Raw genomic sequence first — 24,112 nt, forward strand, 5'->3', positions numbered from 1 at the left:
CGATCCTTTATAAATGGTTGGATCGATTCGGGCCAGCCGGGTAGACCAGAACCGTTGACAGCCCCTTCAAGAACATGAACGATGATGGCGATTGTGCTGCAGCAAGGTTGGTATCCCTTTTCCTTGTCCCTTCGGACCTGTAGTTCGAGGTAAGGACCTTTCAAAACCGCATCGATGTTCGTACCTTTGTTATTGAGGCATAAGATTTTGTCCTACGAAGTTGGTTTTGGATTCACACGAATTAATAAATTCTGCTAATGCAATTTCTGCCTTGTCATTGCAGGAACATTCTAATGGGTTCGCATTGTCAATTGCCGTATCAGAATGACTACGATAGTGTATGCCATCATTGGTTATATCTGTTGGAACCTTTTATAAGGGCTTCTCTTGCTTTCTTGTCATTTTTTTTGGTTGTAACTTCTTTTAATTTTCTAATACTCCCCTTGGTTTCTGCAGGCATCGCCACTTCCATGAGATTGCGCCATTGAAGCTGATCCAAGCGTTCCAATTGTAGCGGTGATCAACCAAAGCCTCGCATACGCTGGAGTCCAGAATGAGCCATTTTAACCCATTTCTTCTTTATTCTCGCCCAGACTTTTTTCTTCTCCACCTGTTTCTGACTAGAAATTCTTGACAGGAGAATGGCGTGGGCGCGGAAAGGAGACTCGGAAGTGATACGGATTCGGAAGCGGCACAGGTATGTGGTTGTTGTCGAATGTGCGCATCCCTAAATTTTAAAAGTTTTAGAAGAAAAGGTTTGCCGGTTTTGGAGGTGACAATAATTTCCTTGGTTCTTATGGGTGCAGGCACGAAGAATGCTCGACTTGCGGGCAAGATGAGCAACCTCTCGCGGCAATACTATAAGGAAGCCGATCAACTCTTCGACGTAAATTTCTCAAATCTCCGGTTCATTCGGTGTTCTCTTGCGGTTGCATAGGTTCCTAATTTGCTTGGGTTATATTTGCAGTTTTAGATTTCTCGAGGCGTTGCAAATTTTGGGGATAGGCTTGCCGACTCCTGCGCCTTACCATTGATTATGGTTTTCGTTATCAATGTAAATATACGACACATCCCTTGCTTAATTGACTTGTTTTATCTTTTAAATCCGTAAGATGAGTGATTGGATGTTTCTTGTGGGTGTGTGGGTTGCTAATTGCTCTATTCCTATCGTTGTGCATATAAATTTTCTTTATTTTTGAATACTCCTCTTGACTGGCATATTCCGGCACTGCCGCTTTCAGATAATTGCGTCCGCGGAGTTGAGTCAACCGTTCGAATTGTTGCAGCAACCAGCCATGGCCTCGCATATGCTGGAGCCCAGAATGAGCCACACCAACCCATTTCTTTTGTATACACTCTTAAACCTTCTCTTCTGCACCGATTTTTGATTTGATATTCTTGACAGGTGAATGGCGTGGGCACAGAAAGGAGACTCGGAAGTGATACGGATTCGGAAGCGGAACAGGTATGTGTTTGTTGTAGAATGTCAGCATTCCTAGATTTTAACACTTTTGGAATATAATTTTTCCGGTTGTGGAAGTGGCCATAATATCCATGGTTCCTATGGGCAGGCACGAGGGATGCTCGATTTGCAGGCAAGCTGTGCAAGCTCTCACGGCTTTACTATGAGGAAGCTGGTCCAATCATCCGTGTAAGCTTGTCGAACTCTCCACTTCATTCTATGTCCTCTTTTGGGTTTATGGCTTACTAATTCGCTCTGGTTAATTGTGTAGTTTTGGACTGCTCGAGGCGTTGCTACTTTTGGGGAGGGCATTCCGACTATATTGCTTCATACTATTGTTTCCGGTTTTCGTTAATAATGTAAGTATATCTGACACATCCCTTGCTTAAAGGACTTATGTTTTCTTTTAATTCCTTCGGATAAGTGACTGACTATTTCTCATCATGCTTTGAGTGGTGGCTCGACCGAAAGTTGGCAGCCATTGAAGATAGGGCTGTCAACGGGTGGGATCCGGGTCCGGTCTAGGTAGAAGTACTCCCGAGTAGATCATTAATTGGGACAAAACCTTAGACCCAAAACTGTCAATTTTAACTTAAAATTTAGGTTGAAACAATAACATGGGTTTAAAACCGAACCTTTTAAGCTATAAAAAAAAACCACTTTTCTGATTTAAATCGCAAACTAAAATTTAAACTTTAATCATATATCGTTAATAAAATTGATAGAAAAATACTAAGTTACTTATATGTTAAAACGCCAGACACCTTTATTTATGTATCTATCAGATTCGACACTTTAAACCTATGGTAAGAGAGAAAGTATAAGAAAACGAAAGGAAATAATATATATGGTTAACAAAATAATCGGTTTTGGGCATGAATCCATTCGGGAGGGGCGAGAACCGGAACCGACCCAATTATTTATTTCAACATAATCATGGCGTCCGATCCTTTATAAATGGTTGGGTCGATTCGGGCCAGCCGGGTAGACCTGAACCGTTGACAGCCCCTTCAAGAACATGAACGATGATGGCGATTGTGCTGCAGCAAGGTTGGTATCCCTTTTCCTTCTCCCTTCGGATCTGTACTTCGAGGTAAGGAGCTTTCAAAACCGCACTCGATGTTCGTACCTTTGTTATTGGGGCATAAGATTTTGTCCTACGAAGTTGGTTTTGGATTCACACGAATTAATAAATTCTGCTAATGCAATTTCTGCCTTGTCATTGCAGGAACATTCTAATGGGTTCGCATTGTCAACTGCCGTATCAGAATGACTACGATAGTGTATGCCATCATTGGTTATATCTGTTGGAACCTTTTATAAGGGCTTCTCTTGCTTTATTGTCGTTTTTTGTGGTTGTAACTTCTTTTAATTTTCTAATACTCCCCTTGGCTTCTACAGGCATCGCCACTTCCATGAGATTGCGCCATTGGAGCTGATCCAAGAGTTCGAATTGGAGCAGTAGTCCGCCGAGGCCTTGCATACGCTGCAGTCCAGAATAAGCCACTCTAACCCATTTTATTCTATATTCACTTCTAAACTATTTCGCGTCCACCTGTTTCTGATTTGGATACTCTTGACAGGTGAAAGGCGTGAGCGCAAAGGAGACTCGGAAGCGATATGGATGCGGAAGCTGCTCAGGTATGCGTTTTTTGAACAATGTTTGCATACCGAAATTATATCATTTTTGGAAGACAAGGTCTGTCGGTCGTGGCTGGGGCTATAATATCCTTGGGTCTTTTGGGAGCAGGCACGAAGAATGCTCAACTTGCGGGCAGGATACACAACCTCTCGCGGAAAAACTGTAAGGAAGCCGATCAACTCTTCGGTGTAAGCTTCTTAATTCTCATATTCACTTGTTGTTCTCGTTTGGATGTATGGGTTACTAAATTGCTTTGGTTATATGTGTAGTTTCTGATCTCTCGAGGCGTTGCTATTTTCGGCGATCGGCTCACTGACTCGTGTGCCTTACCGTTGTTCCCGGTTTTCGATATCAATGTAAGTATAGGAAACATCCCGTGTCTAATTCAGTTCCGTTTGCTTTTAATTCCGTAGGATAACGGAATGGATGTTTCTTGTGGGTGTGTGGGTTAATAATTGCTCTATTGCCATTGTTCTGCTTGTAATTTTTCTGAATTTATCAATAATCCTCATCACCTTCACCTTCATGCATTGCCACTTTCAGGAGCTTGCATTCGCGGAGCCGATTCAAGCGTTCGAATTGTAGCAGTGAACAACCTTGGCCTTGCATACGCTGGAGTCCAGAATGAGCCACTCTAACCCATCTCTTCTGTATACACTCTTAAACCTTCCCTTCTCCACCTATTTCTAATTAGGCAATCTTGGCAGGTGAATGGCGTGGGCGTGGAAAGAAGGCTCGGAAGTGATACGGATTCGAAAGCGGCACGGGTATGTGTTTGTTGTAGAATGTCTACATCCCTAAATGTTAATATTTTGGGAATATATGGTTTGCCAGTTGTGGAGGTGACCATAATATCCTTGGTTCTTGTGGGTGCAGGCACTAAGAATGCTCGACTTGCGGGAAAGATGCGCAACCTCTCGCGGCAATACTATAAGGAAGCCGATCAAGTCTTCGGTGTAAGCTTCTCAATTCTCAACTTCATTCGGTGTTCTCGTTTGGGGGTATGGGTTACTATTTTGCTTTGGTAATATGCGTAGTTTTAGATTGCTCGAGGCTTTGCTACTTTTGGCGATCGGCTTGCCGGCTCCGCGCCTTACCATTGTTCCCGGTTTTCGATATGAATGAAAGTATAGGAAACTTCCCGTGCTTAATTCAGTTCCGTTTTATTTTAATTCCGTAGGATAAATGACCGGATGTTGTCGTGGGTGTGTGTGTTACTAATTGCTCAATGGCCGTTGTTGTGCTTGTAACTTCTATTCGTTTGTTAATAACCCTAATGATTGACACCTTCATGCATTGCCACTTTCAGGAGATTGTATCCGTGGAGCTGATTCGAGCCTTCGAATTGTAGCGGTGATCAACCAAAGCCTCGCATACGCTGGAGTCCAGAATGAGCCAGTTTAACCCATTTCTTCTTTATTCTCGCCTAAACATTTTTTCTTCTCCACCTGTTTCTGACTAGAAATTCTTGACAGGTGAATGGCGTGGGCGCGGAAAGGAGACTCGGAAGTGATACGGATTCGGAAGCGGCACAGGTATGTGGTTGTTGTCGAATGTGCGCATCCCTAAATTTTAAAAGTTTTAGAAGAAAAGGTTTGTCGGTTGTGGAGGTGACAATAATATCCTTGGTTCTTATGGGTGCAGGCACGAAGAATGCTCGACTTGCGGGCAAGATGAGCAACCTCTCGCGGCAATACTATAAGGAAGCCGATCAACTCTTCAACGTAAATTTCTCAAATCTCCGGTTCATTCGGTGTTCTCTTGCGGTTGCATAGGTTCCTAATTTGCTTGGGTTATATTTGCAGTTTTAGATTGCTCGAGGCGTTGCAAATTTTGGGGATAGGCTTGCCAACTCCTGCGCCTTACCATTGATTATGGTTTTCGTTATCAATGTAAATATACGACACATCCCTTGCTTAATTGAGTTGTTTTATCTTTTAAATCCGTAAGATGAGTGATTGGATGTTTCTTGTGGGTGTGTGGGTTGCTAATTGCTCTATTCCTATCGTTGTGCATGTAAATTTTCTTAATTTTTGAATACTCCTCTTGACTGGCATATTCCGGCACTGCCGCTTTCAGATAATTGCGTCCGCGGAGTTGAGTCAACCGTTCGAATTGTTGCAGCAACCAGCCATGGCCTCGCATACGCTGGAGCCCAGAATGAGCCACACCAACCCATTTCTTCTGTATACACTCTTAATCCTTCTCTTGTCCACCGATTTCTGATTTGATATTCTTGACAGGTGAATGGCGTGGGCGCAGAAAGGAGACTCGGAAGTGATACGGATTCGGAAGCGGAACAGGTATGTGTTTGTTGTAGAATGTCAGCATTCCTAGATTTTAACACTTTTGGAATATAATTTTTCCGGTTGTGGAAGTGGCCATAATATCCTTGGTTCCTATGGGCAGGCAAGAGGGATGCTCGATTTGCAGGCAAGCTGTGCAAGCTCTCACGGCTTTACTATGAGGAAGCTAGTCCAATCATCCGTGTAAGCTTGTCGAACTCTCCACTTCATTCTATGTCCTCTTTTGGGTTTAGGCTTACTAATTCGCTCTGGTTAAATGTGTAGTTTTGGATTGCTCGAGGCGTTGCTACTTTTGGGGAGGGCATTCCGACTATATTGCTTCATACTATTGTTTCCGGTTTTCGTTAATAATGTAAGCATATCTGACACATCCCTTGCTTAAAGGACATATGTTTTCTTTTAATTCCTTCGGATAAGTGACTGACTATTTCTCATCATGCTTTGAGTGGTGGTTCGACCGAAAGTTGGCCGCCATTCAAGATAGGGCTGTCAACGGGTGGGATCCGGGTCCGGTCTAGGTAGAAGCATTCCCGAGTAGATCATTAATTGGGACAAAACCTTAGACCCAAAACCGTCAATTTTAACTTAAAATTTAGGTTGAAACAATAACATAGGTTTAAAACCGAACCTTTTAAGCTATAAAAAAAAAACCACTTTTCTTATTTAAATCGCAAACTAAAATTTAAACTTTAATCATATATCGTTAATAAAATTGATAGAAAAATACTAAGTTACTTATATGTTAAAACGCCAGACACCTTTATTTATGTATCTATCAGATTCGACACTTTAAACCTATGGTAAAAGAGAAACTATAAGATAACGAAAGGAAGAAATATATATCGTTAACAAAATAATCGGTTTTGGGCATGAATCCATTCGGGTGGGGCGAGAACCGGAACCGACCCAATTATTTGTTTCAACATAATCATGGAGTCCGATCCTTTATAAATGGTTGGATCGATTCGGGCCAGCCGGGTAGACCAGAACCGTTGACAGCCCCTTCAAGAACATGAACGATGATGGCGATTGTGCTGCAGCAAGGTTGGTATCCCTTTTCCTTGTCCCTTCGGACCTGTAGTTCGAGGTAAGGACCTTTCAAAACCGCATCGATGTTCGTACCTTTGTTATTGAGGCATAAGATTTTGTCCTACGAAGTTGGTTTTGGATTCACACGAATTAATAAATTCTGCTAATGCAATTTCTGCCTTGTCATTGCAGGAACATTCTAATGGGTTCGCATTGTCAATTGCCGTATCAGAATGACTACGATAGTGTATGCCATCATTGGTTATATCTGTTGGAACCTTTTATAAGGGCTTCTCTTGCTTTCTTGTCATTTTTTTTGGTTGTAACTTCTTTTAATTTTCTAATACTCCCCTTGGTTTCTGCAGGCATCGCCACTTCCATGAGATTGCGCCATTGAAGCTGATCCAAGCGTTCCAATTGTAGCGGTGATCAACCAAAGCCTCGCATACGCTGGAGTCCAGAATGAGCCATTTTAACCCATTTCTTCTTTATTCTCGCCCAGACTTTTTTCTTCTCCACCTGTTTCTGACTAGAAATTCTTGACAGGAGAATGGCGTGGGCGCGGAAAGGAGACTCGGAAGTGATACGGATTCGGAAGCGGCACAGGTATGTGGTTGTTGTCGAATGTGCGCATCCCTAAATTTTAAAAGTTTTAGAAGAAAAGGTTTGCCGGTTTTGGAGGTGACAATAATTTCCTTGGTTCTTATGGGTGCAGGCACGAAGAATGCTCGACTTGCGGGCAAGATGAGCAACCTCTCGCGGCAATACTATAAGGAAGCCGATCAACTCTTCGACGTAAATTTCTCAAATCTCCGGTTCATTCGGTGTTCTCTTGCGGTTGCATAGGTTCCTAATTTGCTTGGGTTATATTTGCAGTTTTAGATTTCTCGAGGCGTTGCAAATTTTGGGGATAGGCTTGCCGACTCCTGCGCCTTACCATTGATTATGGTTTTCGTTATCAATGTAAATATACGACACATCCCTTGCTTAATTGACTTGTTTTATCTTTTAAATCCGTAAGATGAGTGATTGGATGTTTCTTGTGGGTGTGTGGGTTGCTAATTGCTCTATTCCTATCGTTGTGCATATAAATTTTCTTTATTTTTGAATACTCCTCTTGACTGGCATATTCCGGCACTGCCGCTTTCAGATAATTGCGTCCGCGGAGTTGAGTCAACCGTTCGAATTGTTGCAGCAACCAGCCATGGCCTCGCATATGCTGGAGCCCAGAATGAGCCACACCAACCCATTTCTTTTGTATACACTCTTAAACCTTCTCTTCTGCACCGATTTTTGATTTGATATTCTTGACAGGTGAATGGCGTGGGCACAGAAAGGAGACTCGGAAGTGATACGGATTCGGAAGCGGAACAGGTATGTGTTTGTTGTAGAATGTCAGCATTCCTAGATTTTAACACTTTTGGAATATAATTTTTCCGGTTGTGGAAGTGGCCATAATATCCATGGTTCCTATGGGCAGGCACGAGGGATGCTCGATTTGCAGGCAAGCTGTGCAAGCTCTCACGGCTTTACTATGAGGAAGCTGGTCCAATCATCCGTGTAAGCTTGTCGAACTCTCCACTTCATTCTATGTCCTCTTTTGGGTTTATGGCTTACTAATTCGCTCTGGTTAATTGTGTAGTTTTGGACTGCTCGAGGCGTTGCTACTTTTGGGGAGGGCATTCCGACTATATTGCTTCATACTATTGTTTCCGGTTTTCGTTAATAATGTAAGTATATCTGACACATCCCTTGCTTAAAGGACTTATGTTTTCTTTTAATTCCTTCGGATAAGTGACTGACTATTTCTCATCATGCTTTGAGTGGTGGCTCGACCGAAAGTTGGCAGCCATTGAAGATAGGGCTGTCAACGGGTGGGATCCGGGTCCGGTCTAGGTAGAAGTACTCCCGAGTAGATCATTAATTGGGACAAAACCTTAGACCCAAAACTGTCAATTTTAACTTAAAATTTAGGTTGAAACAATAACATGGGTTTAAAACCGAACCTTTTAAGCTATAAAAAAAAACCACTTTTCTGATTTAAATCGCAAACTAAAATTTAAACTTTAATCATATATCGTTAATAAAATTGATAGAAAAATACTAAGTTACTTATATGTTAAAACGCCAGACACCTTTATTTATGTATCTATCAGATTCGACACTTTAAACCTATGGTAAGAGAGAAAGTATAAGAAAACGAAAGGAAATAATATATATGGTTAACAAAATAATCGGTTTTGGGCATGAATCCATTCGGGAGGGGCGAGAACCGGAACCGACCCAATTATTTATTTCAACATAATCATGGCGTCCGATCCTTTATAAATGGTTGGGTCGATTCGGGCCAGCCGGGTAGACCTGAACCGTTGACAGCCCCTTCAAGAACATGAACGATGATGGCGATTGTGCTGCAGCAAGGTTGGTATCCCTTTTCCTTCTCCCTTCGGATCTGTACTTCGAGGTAAGGAGCTTTCAAAACCGCACTCGATGTTCGTACCTTTGTTATTGGGGCATAAGATTTTGTCCTACGAAGTTGGTTTTGGATTCACACGAATTAATAAATTCTGCTAATGCAATTTCTGCCTTGTCATTGCAGGAACATTCTAATGGGTTCGCATTGTCAACTGCCGTATCAGAATGACTACGATAGTGTATGCCATCATTGGTTATATCTGTTGGAACCTTTTATAAGGGCTTCTCTTGCTTTATTGTCGTTTTTTGTGGTTGTAACTTCTTTTAATTTTCTAATACTCCCCTTGGCTTCTACAGGCATCGCCACTTCCATGAGATTGCGCCATTGGAGCTGATCCAAGAGTTCGAATTGGAGCAGTAGTCCGCCGAGGCCTTGCATACGCTGCAGTCCAGAATAAGCCACTCTAACCCATTTTATTCTATATTCACTTCTAAACTATTTCGCGTCCACCTGTTTCTGATTTGGATACTCTTGACAGGTGAAAGGCGTGAGCGCAAAGGAGACTCGGAAGCGATATGGATGCGGAAGCTGCTCAGGTATGCGTTTTTTGAACAATGTTTGCATACCGAAATTATATCATTTTTGGAAGACAAGGTCTGTCGGTCGTGGCTGGGGCTATAATATCCTTGGGTCTTTTGGGAGCAGGCACGAAGAATGCTCAACTTGCGGGCAGGATACACAACCTCTCGCGGAAAAACTGTAAGGAAGCCGATCAACTCTTCGGTGTAAGCTTCTTAATTCTCATATTCACTTGTTGTTCTCGTTTGGATGTATGGGTTACTAAATTGCTTTGGTTATATGTGTAGTTTCTGATCTCTCGAGGCGTTGCTATTTTCGGCGATCGGCTCACTGACTCGTGTGCCTTACCGTTGTTCCCGGTTTTCGATATCAATGTAAGTATAGGAAACATCCCGTGTCTAATTCAGTTCCGTTTGCTTTTAATTCCGTAGGATAACGGAATGGATGTTTCTTGTGGGTGTGTGGGTTAATAATTGCTCTATTGCCATTGTTCTGCTTGTAATTTTTCTGAATTTATGAATAATCCTCATCACCTTCACCTTCATGCATTGCCACTTTCAGGAGCTTGCATTCGCGGAGCCGATTCAAGCGTTCGAATTGTAGCAGTGAACAACCTTGGCCTTGCATACGCTGGAGTCCAGAATGAGCCACTCTAACCCATCTCTTCTGTATACACTCTTAAACCTTCCCTTCTCCACCTATTTCTAATTAGGCAATCTTGGCAGGTGAATGGCGTGGGCGTGGAAAGAAGGCTCGGAAGTGATACGGATTCGAAAGCGGCACGGGTATGTGTTTGTTGTAGAATGTCTACATCCCTAAATGTTAATATTTTGGGAATATATGGTTTGCCAGTTGTGGAGGTGACCATAATATCCTTGGTTCTTGTGGGTGCAGGCACTAAGAATGCTCGACTTGCGGGAAAGATGCGCAACCTCTCGCGGCAATACTATAAGGAAGCCGATCAAGTCTTCGGTGTAAGCTTCTCAATTCTCAACTTCATTCGGTGTTCTCGTTTGGGGGTATGGGTTACTATTTTGCTTTGGTAATATGCGTAGTTTTAGATTGCTCGAGGCATTGCTACTTTTGGCGATCGGCTTGCCGGCTCCGCGCCTTACCATTGTTCCCGGTTTTCGATATGAATGAAAGTATAGGAAACTTCCCGTGCTTAATTCAGTTCCGTTTTATTTTAATTCCGTAGGATAAATGACCGGATGTTGTCGTGGGTGTGTGTGTTACTAATTGCTCAATGGCCGTTGTTGTGCTTGTAACTTCTATTCGTTTGTTAATAACCCTAATGATTGACACCTTCATGCATTGCCACTTTCAGGAGATTGTATCCGTGGAGCTGATTCGAGCCTTCGAATTGTAGCGGTGATCAACCAAAGCCTCGCATACGCTGGAGTCCAGAATGAGCCAGTTTAACCCATTTCTTCTTTATTCTCGCCTAAACATTTTTTCTTCTCCACCTGTTTCTGACTAGAAATTCTTGACAGGTGAATGGCGTGGGCGCGGAAAGGAGACTCGGAAGTGATACGGATTCGGAAGCGGCACAGGTATGTGGTTGTTGTCGAATGTGCGCATCCCTAAATTTTAAAAGTTTTAGAAGAAAAGGTTTGTCGGTTGTGGAGGTGACAATAATATCCTTGGTTCTTATGGGTGCAGGCACGAAGAATGCTCGACTTGCGGGCAAGATGAGCAACCTCTCGCGGCAATACTATAAGGAAGCCGATCAACTCTTCAACGTAAATTTCTCAAATCTCCGGTTCATTCGGTGTTCTCTTGCGGTTGCATAGGTTCCTAATTTGCTTGGGTTATATTTGCAGTTTTAGATTGCTCGAGGCGTTGCAAATTTTGGGGATAGGCTTGCCAACTCCTGCGCCTTACCATTGATTATGGTTTTCGTTATCAATGTAAATATACGACACATCCCTTGCTTAATTGAGTTGTTTTATCTTTTAAATCCGTAAGATGAGTGATTGGATGTTTCTTGTGGGTGTGTGGGTTGCTAATTGCTCTATTCCTATCGTTGTGCATGTAAATTTTCTTAATTTTTGAATACTCCTCTTGACTGGCATATTCCGGCACTGCCGCTTTCAGATAATTGCGTCCGCGGAGTTGAGTCAACCGTTCGAATTGTTGCAGCAACCAGCCATGGCCTCGCATACGCTGGAGCCCAGAATGAGCCACACCAACCCATTTCTTCTGTATACACTCTTAATCCTTCTCTTGTCCACCGATTTCTGATTTGATATTCTTGACAGGTGAATGGCGTGGGCGCAGAAAGGAGACTCGGAAGTGATACGGATTCGGAAGCGGAACAGGTATGTGTTTGTTGTAGAATGTCAGCATTCCTAGATTTTAACACTTTTGGAATATAATTTTTCCGGTTGTGGAAGTGGCCATAATATCCTTGGTTCCTATGGGCAGGCAAGAGGGATGCTCGATTTGCAGGCAAGCTGTGCAAGCTCTCACGGCTTTACTATGAGGAAGCTGGTCCAATCATCCGTGTAAGCTTGTCGAACTCTCCACTTCATTCTATGTCCTCTTTTGGGTTTAGGCTTACTAATTCGCTCTGGTTAAATGTGTAGTTTTGGATTGCTCGAGGCGTTGCTACTTTTGGGGAGGGCATTCCGACTATATTGCTTCATACTATTGTTTCCGGTTTTCGTTAATAATGTAAGCATATCTGACACATCCCTTGCTTAAAGGACATATGTTTTCTTTTAATTCCTTCGGATAAGTGACTGACTATTTCTCATCATGCTTTGAGTGGTGGTTCGACCGAAAGTTGGCCGCCATTCAAGATAGGGCTGTCAACGGGTGGGATCCGGGTCCGGTCTAGGTAGAAGCATTCCCGAGTAGATCATTAATTGGGACAAAACCTTAGACCCAAAACCGTCAATTTTAACTTAAAATTTAGGTTGAAACAATAACATAGGTTTAAAACCGAACCTTTTAAGCTATAAAAAAAAAACCACTTTTCTTATTTAAATCGCAAACTAAAATTTAAACTTTAATCATATATCGTTAATAAAATTGATAGAAAAATACTAAGTTACTTATATGTTAAAACGCCAGACACCTTTATTTATGTATCTATCAGATTCGACACTTTAAACCTATGGTAAAAGAGAAACTATAAGATAACGAAAGGAAGAAATATATATCGTTAACAAAATAATCGGTTTTGGGCATGAATCCATTCGGGTGGGGCGAGAACCGGAACCGACCCAATTATTTGTTTCAACATAATCATGGAGTCCGATCCTTTATAAATGGTTGGATCGATTCGGGCCAGCCGGGTAGACCAGAACCGTTGACAGCCCCTTCAAGAACATGAACGATGATGGCGATTGTGCTGCAGCAAGGTTGGTATCCCTTTTCCTTGTCCCTTCGGACCTGTAGTTCGAGGTAAGGACCTTTCAAAACCGCATCGATGTTCGTACCTTTGTTATTGAGGCATAAGATTTTGTCCTACGAAGTTGGTTTTGGATTCACACGAATTAATAAATTCTGCTAATGCAATTTCTGCCTTGTCATTGCAGGAACATTCTAATGGGTTCGCATTGTCAATTGCCGTATCAGAATGACTACGATAGTGTATGCCATCATTGGTTATATCTGTTGGAACCTTTTATAAGGGCTTCTCTTGCTTTCTTGTCATTTTTTTTGGTTGTAACTTCTTTTAATTTTCTAATACTCCCCTTGGTTTCTGCAGGCATCGCCACTTCCATGAGATTGCGCCATTGAAGCTGATCCAAGCGTTCCAATTGTAGCGGTGATCAACCAAAGCCTCGCATACGCTGGAGTCCAGAATGAGCCATTTTAACCCATTTCTTCTTTATTCTCGCCCAGACTTTTTTCTTCTCCACCTGTTTCTGACTAGAAATTCTTGACAGGAGAATGGCGTGGGCGCGGAAAGGAGACTCGGAAGTGATACGGATTCGGAAGCGGCACAGGTATGTGGTTGTTGTCGAATGTGCGCATCCCTAAATTTTAAAAGTTTTAGAAGAAAAGGTTTGCCGGTTTTGGAGGTGACAATAATTTCCTTGGTTCTTATGGGTGCAGGCACGAAGAATGCTCGACTTGCGGGCAAGATGAGCAACCTCTCGCGGCAATACTATAAGGAAGCCGATCAACTCTTCGACGTAAATTTCTCAAATCTCCGGTTCATTCGGTGTTCTCTTGCGGTTGCATAGGTTCCTAATTTGCTTGGGTTATATTTGCAGTTTTAGATTTCTCGAGGCGTTGCAAATTTTGGGGATAGGCTTGCCGACTCCTGCGCCTTACCATTGATTATGGTTTTCGTTATCAATGTAAATATACGACACATCCCTTGCTTAATTGACTTGTTTTATCTTTTAAATCCGTAAGATGAGTGATTGGATGTTTCTTGTGGGTGTGTGGGTTGCTAATTGCTCTATTCCTATCGTTGTGCATATAAATTTTCTTTATTTTTGAATACTCCTCTTGACTGGCATATTCCGGCACTGCCGCTTTCAGATAATTGCGTCCGCGGAGTTGAGTCAACCGTTCGAATTGTTGCAGCAACCAGCCATGGCCTCGCATATGCTGGAGCCCAGAATGAGCCACACCAACCCATTTCTTTTGTATACACTCTTAAACCTTCTCTTCTGCACCGATTTTTGATTTGATATTCTTGACAGGTGAATGGCGTGGGCACAGAAAGGAGACTCGGAAGTGATACGGATTCGGAAGCGGAACAGGTATGTGTTTGTTGTAGAATGTCAGCATTCCTAGATTTTAACACTTTTGGAATATAATTTTTCCGGTTGTGGAAGTGGCCATAATATCCATGGTTCCTATGGGCAGGCACGAGGGATGCTCGATTTGCAGGCAAGCTGTGCAAGCTCTCACGGCTTTACTATGAGGAAGCTGGTCCAATCATCCGTGTAAGCTTGTCGAACTCTCCACTTCATTCTATGTCCTCTTTTGGGTTTATGGCTTACTAATTCGCTCTGGTTAATTGTGTAGTTTTGGACTGCTCGAGGCGTTGCTACTTTTGGGGAGGGCATTCCGACTATATTGCTTCATACTATTGTTTCCGGTTTTCGTTAATAATGTAAGTATATCTGACACATCCCTTGCTTAAAGGACTTATGTTTTCTTTTAATTCCTTCGGATAAGTGACTGACTATTTCTCATCATGCTTTGAGTGGTGGCTCGACCGAAAGTTGGCAGCCATTGAAGATAGGGCTGTCAACGGGTGGGATCCGGGTCCGGTCTAGGTAGAAGTACTCCCGAGTAGATCATTAATTGGGACAAAACCTTAGACCCAAAACTGTCAATTTTAACTTAAAATTTAGGTTGAAACAATAACATGGGTTTAAAACCGAACCTTTTAAGCTATAAAAAAAAACCACTTTTCTGATTTAAATCGCAAACTAAAATTTAAACTTTAATCATATATCGTTAATAAAATTGATAGAAAAATACTAAGTTACTTATATGTTAAAACGCCAGACACCTTTATTTATGTATCTATCAGATTCGACACTTTAAACCTATGGTAAGAGAGAAAGTATAAGAAAACGAAAGGAAATAATATATATGGTTAACAAAATAATCGGTTTTGGGCATGAATCCATTCGGGAGGGGCGAGAACCGGAACCGACCCAATTATTTATTTCAACATAATCATGGCGTCCGATCCTTTATAAATGGTTGGGTCGATTCGGGCCAGCCGGGTAGACCTGAACCGTTGACAGCCCCTTCAAGAACATGAACGATGATGGCGATTGTGCTGCAGCAAGGTTGGTATCCCTTTTCCTTCTCCCTTCGGATCTGTACTTCGAGGTAAGGAGCTTTCAAAACCGCACTCGATGTTCGTACCTTTGTTATTGGGGCATAAGATTTTGTCCTACGAAGTTGGTTTTGGATTCACACGAATTAATAAATTCTGCTAATGCAATTTCTGCCTTGTCATTGCAGGAACATTCTAATGGGTTCGCATTGTCAACTGCCGTATCAGAATGACTACGATAGTGTATGCCATCATTGGTTATATCTGTTGGAACCTTTTATAAGGGCTTCTCTTGCTTTATTGTCGTTTTTTGTGGTTGTAACTTCTTTTAATTTTCTAATACTCCCCTTGGCTTCTACAGGCATCGCCACTTCCATGAGATTGCGCCATTGGAGCTGATCCAAGAGTTCGAATTGGAGCAGTAGTCCGCCGAGGCCTTGCATACGCTGCAGTCCAGAATAAGCCACTCTAACCCATTTTATTCTATATTCACTTCTAAACTATTTCGCGTCCACCTGTTTCTGATTTGGATACTCTTGACAGGTGAAAGGCGTGAGCGCAAAGGAGACTCGGAAGCGATATGGATGCGGAAGCTGCTCAGGTATGCGTTTTTTGAACAATGTTTGCATACCGAAATTATATCATTTTTGGAAGACAAGGTCTGTCGGTCGTGGCTGGGGCTATAATATCCTTGGGTCTTTTGGGAGCAGGCACGAAGAATGCTCAACTTGCGGGCAGGATACACAACCTCTCGCGGAAAAACTGTAAGGAAGCCGATCAACTCTTCGGTGTAAGCTTCTTAATTCTCATATTCACTTGTTGTTCTCGTTTGGATGTATGGGTTACTAAATTGCTTTGGTTATATGTGTAGTTTCTGATCTCTCGAGGCGTTGCTATTTTCGGCGATCGGCTCACTGACTCGTGTGCCTTACCGTTGTTCCCGGTTTTCGATATCAATGTAAGTATAGGAAACATCCCGTGTCTAATTCAGTTCCGTTTGCTTTTAATTCCGTAGGATAACGGAATGGATGTTTCTTGTGGGTGTGTGGGTTAATAATTGCTCTATTGCCATTGTTCTGCTTGTAATTTTTCTGAATTTATCAATAATCCTCATCACCTTCACCTTCATGCATTGCCACTTTCAGGAGCTTGCATTCGCGGAGCCGATTCAAGCGTTCGAATTGTAGCAGTGAACAACCTTGGCCTTGCATACGCTGGAGTCCAGAATGAGCCACTCTAACCCATCTCTTCTGTATACACTCTTAAACCTTCCCTTCTCCTCCTATTTCTAATTAGGCAATCTTGGCAGGTGAATGGCGTGGGCGTGGAAAGAAGGCTCGGAAGTGATACGGATTCGAAAGCGGCACGGGTATGTGTTTGTTGTAGAATGTCTACATCCCTAAATGTTAATATTTTGGGAATATATGGTTTGCCAGTTGTGGAGGTGACCATAATATCCTTGGTTCTTGTGGGTGCAGGCACTAAGAATGCTCGACTTGCGGGAAAGATGCGCAACCTCTCGCGGCAATACTATAAGGAAGCCGATCAAGTCTTCGGTGTAAGCTTCTCAATTCTCAACTTCATTCGGTGTTCTCGTTTGGGGGTATGGGTTACTATTTTGCTTTGGTAATATGCGTAGTTTTAGATTGCTCGAGGCTTTGCTACTTTTGGCGATCGGCTTGCCGGCTCCGCGCCTTACCATTGTTCCCGGTTTTCGATATGAATGAAAGTATAGGAAACTTCCCGTGCTTAATTCAGTTCCGTTTTATTTTAATTCCGTAGGATAAATGACCGGATGTTGTCGTGGGTGTGTGTGTTACTAATTGCTCAATGGCCGTTGTTGTGCTTGTAACTTCTATTCGTTTGTTAATAACCCTAATGATTGACACCTTCATGCATTGCCACTTTCAGGAGATTGTATCCGTGGAGCTGATTCGAGCCTTCGAATTGTAGCGGTGATCAACCAAAGCCTCGCATACGCTGGAGTCCAGAATGAGCCAGTTTAACCCATTTCTTCTTTATTCTCGCCTAAACATTTTTTCTTCTCCACCTGTTTCTGACTAGAAATTCTTGACAGGTGAATGGCGTGGGCGCGGAAAGGAGACTCGGAAGTGATACGGATTCGGAAGCGGCACAGGTATGTGGTTGTTGTCGAATGTGCGCATCCCTAAATTTTAAAAGTTTTAGAAGAAAAGGTTTGTCGGTTGTGGAGGTGACAATAATATCCTTGGTTCTTATGGGTGCAGGCACGAAGAATGCTCGACTTGCGGGCAAGATGAGCAACCTCTCGCGGCAATACTATAAGGAAGCCGATCAACTCTTCAACGTAAATTTCTCAAATCTCCGGTTCATTCGGTGTTCTCTTGCGGTTGCATAGGTTTCTAATTTGCTTGGGTTATATTTGCAGTTTTAGATTGCTCGAGGCGTTGCAAATTTTGGGGATAGGCTTGCCAACTCCTGCGCCTTACCATTGATTATGGTTTTCGTTATCAATGTAAATATACGACACATCCCTTGCTTAATTGAGTTGTTTTATCTTTTAAATCCGTAAGATGAGTGATTGGATGTTTCTTGTGGGTGTGTGGGTTGCTAATTGCTCTATTCCTATCGTTGTGCATGTAAATTTTCTTAATTTTTGAATACTCCTCTTGACTGGCATATTCCGGCACTGCCGCTTTCAGATAATTGCGTCCGCGGAGTTGAGTCAACCGTTCGAATTGTTGCAGCAACCAGCCATGGCCTCGCATACGCTGGAGCCCAGAATGAGCCACACCAACCCATTTCTTCTGTATACACTCTTAATCCTTCTCTTGTCCACCGATTTCTGATTTGATATTCTTGACAGGTGAATGGCGTGGGCGCAGAAAGGAGACTCGGAAGTGATACGGATTCGGAAGCGGAACAGGTATGTGTTTGTTGTAGAATGTCAGCATTCCTAGATTTTAACACTTTTGGAATATAATTTTTCCGGTTGTGGAAGTGGCCATAATATCCTTGGTTCCTATGGGCAGGCAAGAGGGATGCTCGATTTGCAGGCAAGCTGTGCAAGCTCTCACGGCTTTACTATGAGGAAGCTGGTCCAATCATCCGTGTAAGCTTGTCGAACTCTCCACTTCATTCTATGTCCTCTTTTGGGTTTAGGCTTACTAATTCGCTCTGGTTAAATGTGTAGTTTTGGATTGCTCGAGGCGTTGCTACTTTTGGGGAGGGCATTCCGACTATATTGCTTCATACTATTGTTTCCGGTTTTCGTTAATAATGTAAGCATATCTGACACATCCCTTGCTTAAAGGACTTATGTTTTCTTTTAATTCCTTCGGATAAGTGACTGACTATTTCTCATCATGCTTTGAGTGGTGGTTCGACCGAAAGTTGGCCGCCATTCAAGATAGGGCTGTCAACGGGTGGGATCCGGGTCCGGTCTAGGTAGAAGCATTCCCGAGTAGATCATTAATTGGGACAAAACCTTAGACCCAAAACCGTCAATTTTAACTTAAAATTTAGGTTGAAACAATAACATAGGTTTAAAACCGAACCTTTTAAGCTATAAAAAAAAAACCACTTTTCTTATTTAAATCGCAAACTAAAATTTAAACTTTAATCATATATCGTTAATAAAATTGATAGAAAAATACTAAGTTACTTATATGTTAAAACGCCAGACACCTTTATTTATGTATCTATCAGATTCGACACTTTAAACCTATGGTAAAAGAGAAACTATAAGATAACGAAAGGAAGAAATATATATCGTTAACAAAATAATCGGTTTTGGGCATGAATCCATTCGGGTGGGGCGAGAACCGGAACCGACCCAATTATTTGTTTCAACATAATCATGGAGTCCGATCCTTTATAAATGGTTGGATCGATTCGGGCCAGCCGGGTAGACCAGAACCGTTGACAGCCCCTTCAAGAACATGAACGATGATGGCGATTGTGCTGCAGCAAGGTTGGTATCCCTTTTCCTTGTCCCTTCGGACCTGTAGTTCGAGGTAAGGACCTTTCAAAACCGCATCGATGTTCGTACCTTTGTTATTGAGGCATAAGATTTTGTCCTACGAAGTTGGTTTTGGATTCACACGAATTAATAAATTCTGCTAATGCAATTTCTGCCTTGTCATTGCAGGAACATTCTAATGGGTTCGCATTGTCAATTGCCGTATCAGAATGACTACGATAGTGTATGCCATCATTGGTTATATCTGTTGGAACCTTTTATAAGGGCTTCTCTTGCTTTCTTGTCATTTTTTTTGGTTGTAACTTCTTTTAATTTTCTAATACTCCCCTTGGTTTCTGCAGGCATCGCCACTTCCATGAGATTGCGCCATTGAAGCTGATCCAAGCGTTCCAATTGTAGCGGTGATCAACCAAAGCCTCGCATACGCTGGAGTCCAGAATGAGCCATTTTAACCCATTTCTTCTTTATTCTCGCCCAGACTTTTTTCTTCTCCACCTGTTTCTGACTAGAAATTCTTGACAGGAGAATGGCGTGGGCGCGGAAAGGAGACTCGGAAGTGATACGGATTCGGAAGCGGCACAGGTATGTGGTTGTTGTCGAATGTGCGCATCCCTAAATTTTAAAAGTTTTAGAAGAAAAGGTTTGCCGGTTTTGGAGGTGACAATAATTTCCTTGGTTCTTATGGGTGCAGGCACGAAGAATGCTCGACTTGCGGGCAAGATGAGCAACCTCTCGCGGCAATACTATAAGGAAGCCGATCAACTCTTCGACGTAAATTTCTCAAATCTCCGGTTCATTCGGTGTTCTCTTGCGGTTGCATAGGTTCCTAATTTGCTTGGGTTATATTTGCAGTTTTAGATTTCTCGAGGCGTTGCAAATTTTGGGGATAGGCTTGCCGACTCCTGCGCCTTACCATTGATTATGGTTTTCGTTATCAATGTAAATATACGACACATCCCTTGCTTAATTGACTTGTTTTATCTTTTAAATCCGTAAGATGAGTGATTGGATGTTTCTTGTGGGTGTGTGGGTTGCTAATTGCTCTATTCCTATCGTTGTGCATATAAATTTTCTTTATTTTTGAATACTCCTCTTGACTGGCATATTCCGGCACTGCCGCTTTCAGATAATTGCGTCCGCGGAGTTGAGTCAACCGTTCGAATTGTTGCAGCAACCAGCCATGGCCTCGCATATGCTGGAGCCCAGAATGAGCCACACCAACCCATTTCTTTTGTATACACTCTTAAACCTTCTCTTCTGCACCGATTTTTGATTTGATATTCTTGACAGGTGAATGGCGTGGGCACAGAAAGGAGACTCGGAAGTGATACGGATTCGGAAGCGGAACAGGTATGTGTTTGTTGTAGAATGTCAGCATTCCTAGATTTTAACACTTTTGGAATATAATTTTTCCGGTTGTGGAAGTGGCCATAATATCCATGGTTCCTATGGGCAGGCACGAGGGATGCTCGATTTGCAGGCAAGCTGTGCAAGCTCTCACGGCTTTACTATGAGGAAGCTGGTCCAATCATCCGTGTAAGCTTGTCGAACTCTCCACTTCATTCTATGTCCTCTTTTGGGTTTATGGCTTACTAATTCGCTCTGGTTAATTGTGTAGTTTTGGACTGCTCGAGGCGTTGCTACTTTTGGGGAGGGCATTCCGACTATATTGCTTCATACTATTGTTTCCGGTTTTCGTTAATAATGTAAGTATATCTGACACATCCCTTGCTTAAAGGACTTATGTTTTCTTTTAATTCCTTCGGATAAGTGACTGACTATTTCTCATCATGCTTTGAGTGGTGGCTCGACCGAAAGTTGGCAGCCATTGAAGATAGGGCTGTCAACGGGTGGGATCCGGGTCCGGTCTAGGTAGAAGTACTCCCGAGTAGATCATTAATTGGGACAAAACCTTAGACCCAAAACTGTCAATTTTAACTTAAAATTTAGGTTGAAACAATAACATGGGTTTAAAACCGAACCTTTTAAGCTATAAAAAAAAACCACTTTTCTGATTTAAATCGCAAACTAAAATTTAAACTTTAATCATATATCGTTAATAAAATTGATAGAAAAATACTAAGTTACTTATATGTTAAAACGCCAGACACCTTTATTTATGTATCTATCAGATTCGACACTTTAAACCTATGGTAAGAGAGAAAGTATAAGAAAACGAAAGGAAATAATATATATGGTTAACAAAATAATCGGTTTTGGGCATGAATCCATTCGGGAGGGGCGAGAACCGGAACCGACCCAATTATTTATTTCAACATAATCATGGCGTCCGATCCTTTATAAATGGTTGGGTCGATTCGGGCCAGCCGGGTAGACCTGAACCGTTGACAGCCCCTTCAAGAACATGAACGATGATGGCGATTGTGCTGCAGCAAGGTTGGTATCCCTTTTCCTTCTCCCTTCGGATCTGTACTTCGAGGTAAGGAGCTTTCAAAACCGCACTCGATGTTCGTACCTTTGTTATTGGGGCATAAGATTTTGTCCTACGAAGTTGGTTTTGGATTCACACGAATTAATAAATTCTGCTAATGCAATTTCTGCCTTGTCATTGCAGGAACATTCTAATGGGTTCGCATTGTCAACTGCCGTATCAGAATGACTACGATAGTGTATGCCATCATTGGTTATATCTGTTGGAACCTTTTATAAGGGCTTCTCTTGCTTTATTGTCGTTTTTTGTGGTTGTAACTTCTTTTAATTTTCTAATACTCCCCTTGGCTTCTACAGGCATCGCCACTTCCATGAGATTGCGCCATTGGAGCTGATCCAAGAGTTCGAATTGGAGCAGTAGTCCGCCGAGGCCTTGCATACGCTGCAGTCCAGAATAAGCCACTCTAACCCATTTTATTCTATATTCACTTCTAAACTATTTCGCGTCCACCTGTTTCTGATTTGGATACTCTTGACAGGTGAAAGGCGTGAGCGCAAAGGAGACTCGGAAGCGATATGGATGCGGAAGCTGCTCAGGTATGCGTTTTTTGAACAATGTTTGCATACCGAAATTATATCATTTTTGGAAGACAAGGTCTGTCGGTCGTGGCTGGGGCTATAATATCCTTGGGTCTTTTGGGAGCAGGCACGAAGAATGCTCAACTTGCGGGCAGGATACACAACCTCTCGCGGAAAAACTGTAAGGAAGCCGATCAACTCTTCGGTGTAAGCTTCTTAATTCTCATATTCACTTGTTGTTCTCGTTTGGATGTATGGGTTACTAAATTGCTTTGGTTATATGTGTAGTTTCTGATCTCTCGAGGCGTTGCTATTTTCGGCGATCGGCTCACTGACTCGTGTGCCTTACCGTTGTTCCCGGTTTTCGATATCAATGTAAGTATAGGAAACATCCCGTGTCTAATTCAGTTCCGTTTGCTTTTAATTCCGTAGGATAACGGAATGGATGTTTCTTGTGGGTGTGTGGGTTAATAATTGCTCTATTGCCATTGTTCTGCTTGTAATTTTTCTGAATTTATCAATAATCCTCATCACCTTCACCTTCATGCATTGCCACTTTCAGGAGCTTGCATTCGCGGAGCCGATTCAAGCGTTCGAATTGTAGCAGTGAACAACCTTGGCCTTGCATACGCTGGAGTCCAGAATGAGCCACTCTAACCCATCTCTTCTGTATACACTCTTAAACCTTCCCTTCTCCACCTATTTCTAATTAGGCAATCTTGGCAGGTGAATGGCGTGGGCGTGGAAAGAAGGCTCGGAAGTGATACGGATTCGAAAGCGGCACGGGTATGTGTTTGTTGTAGAATGTCTACATCCCTAAATGTTAATATTTTGGGAATATATGGTTTGCCAGTTGTGGAGGTGACCATAATATCCTTGGTTCTTGTGGGTGCAGGCACTAAGAATGCTCGACTTGCGGGAAAGATGCGCAACCTCTCGCGGCAATACTATAAGGAAGCCGATCAAGTCTTCGGTGTAAGCTTCTCAATTCTCAACTTCATTCGGTGTTCTCGTTTGGGGGTATGGGTTACTATTTTGCTTTGGTAATATGCGTAGTTTTAGATTGCTCGAGGCTTTGCTACTTTTGGCGATCGGCTTGCCGGCTCCGCGCCTTACCATTGTTCCCGGTTTTCGATATGAATGAAAGTATAGGAAACTTCCCGTGCTTAATTCAGTTCCGTTTTATTTTAATTCCGTAGGATAAATGACCGGATGTTGTCGTGGGTGTGTGTGTTACTAATTGCTCAATGGCCGTTGTTGTGCTTGTAACTTCTATTCGTTTGTTAATAACCCTAATGATTGACACCTTCATGCATTGCCACTTTCAGGAGATTGTATCCGTGGAGCTGATTCGAGCCTTCGAATTGTAGCGGTGATCAACCAAAGCCTCGCATACGCTGGAGTCCAGAATGAGCCAGTTTAACCCATTTCTTCTTTATTCTCGCCTAAACATTTTTTCTTCTCCACCTGTTTCTGACTAGAAATTCTTGACAGGTGAATGGCGTGGGCGCGGAAAGGAGACTCGGAAGTGATACGGATTCGGAAGCGGCACAGGTATGTGGTTGTTGTCGAATGTGCGCATCCCTAAATTTTAAAAGTTTTAGAAGAAAAGGTTTGTCGGTTGTGGAGGTGACAATAATATCCTTGGTTCTTATGGGTGCAGGCACGAAGAATGCTCGACTTGCGGGCAAGATGAGCAACCTCTCGCGGCAATACTATAAGGAAGCCGATCAACTCTTCAACGTAAATTTCTCAAATCTCCGGTTCATTCGGTGTTCTCTTGCGGTTGCATAGGTTCCTAATTTGCTTGGGTTATATTTGCAGTTTTAGATTGCTCGAGGCGTTGCAAATTTTGGGGATAGGCTTGCCAACTCCTGCGCCTTACCATTGATTATGGTTTTCGTTATCAATGTAAATATACGACACATCCCTTGCTTAATTGAGTTGTTTTATCTTTTAAATCCGTAAGATGAGTGATTGGAT

At 42.5% G+C, this 24,112-nt stretch overlaps 4 long non-coding RNA genes across 4 annotated transcripts; all 4 read left to right on the forward strand.

Moving 5' to 3' along the window:
- Positions 1–1,756: 1,756 nt before the first annotated feature.
- On the forward strand, positions 1,757–4,629 carry LOC148802904 (uncharacterized). Its single transcript, XR_016081382.1, has 6 exons — positions 1,757–2,745; positions 2,864–3,103; positions 3,213–3,292; positions 3,374–3,460; positions 3,648–3,871; positions 3,981–4,629. It is a non-coding gene; the product is annotated as an uncharacterized LOC148802904 (long non-coding RNA).
- Positions 4,630–8,104: 3,475 nt separating this feature from the next.
- LOC148802905 (uncharacterized) lies at positions 8,105–10,483 on the forward strand. Its single transcript, XR_016081441.1, has 6 exons — positions 8,105–9,093; positions 9,212–9,451; positions 9,561–9,640; positions 9,722–9,808; positions 9,996–10,219; positions 10,329–10,483. It is a non-coding gene; the product is annotated as an uncharacterized LOC148802905 (long non-coding RNA).
- A 3,967-nt stretch (positions 10,484–14,450) lies between these two features.
- On the forward strand, positions 14,451–17,325 carry LOC148802906 (uncharacterized). The gene is made up of 5 exons (XR_016081403.1): positions 14,451–15,441; positions 15,560–15,799; positions 15,909–16,156; positions 16,344–16,567; positions 16,677–17,325. It is a non-coding gene; the product is annotated as an uncharacterized LOC148802906 (long non-coding RNA).
- Positions 17,326–20,800: 3,475 nt separating this feature from the next.
- Positions 20,801–23,673, forward strand: LOC148802907 (uncharacterized). The gene is made up of 6 exons (XR_016081383.1): positions 20,801–21,789; positions 21,908–22,147; positions 22,257–22,336; positions 22,418–22,504; positions 22,692–22,915; positions 23,025–23,673. It is a non-coding gene; the product is annotated as an uncharacterized LOC148802907 (long non-coding RNA).
- The last annotated feature ends 439 nt before the right edge of the window (positions 23,674–24,112 follow it).

The sequence above is a fragment of the Nelumbo nucifera genome, chromosome 1, assembly GCF_055504915.1.
Source record: "Nelumbo nucifera cultivar China Antique chromosome 1, China Antique-T2T, whole genome shotgun sequence".
NCBI lineage: Eukaryota > Viridiplantae > Streptophyta > Magnoliopsida > Proteales > Nelumbonaceae > Nelumbo > Nelumbo nucifera.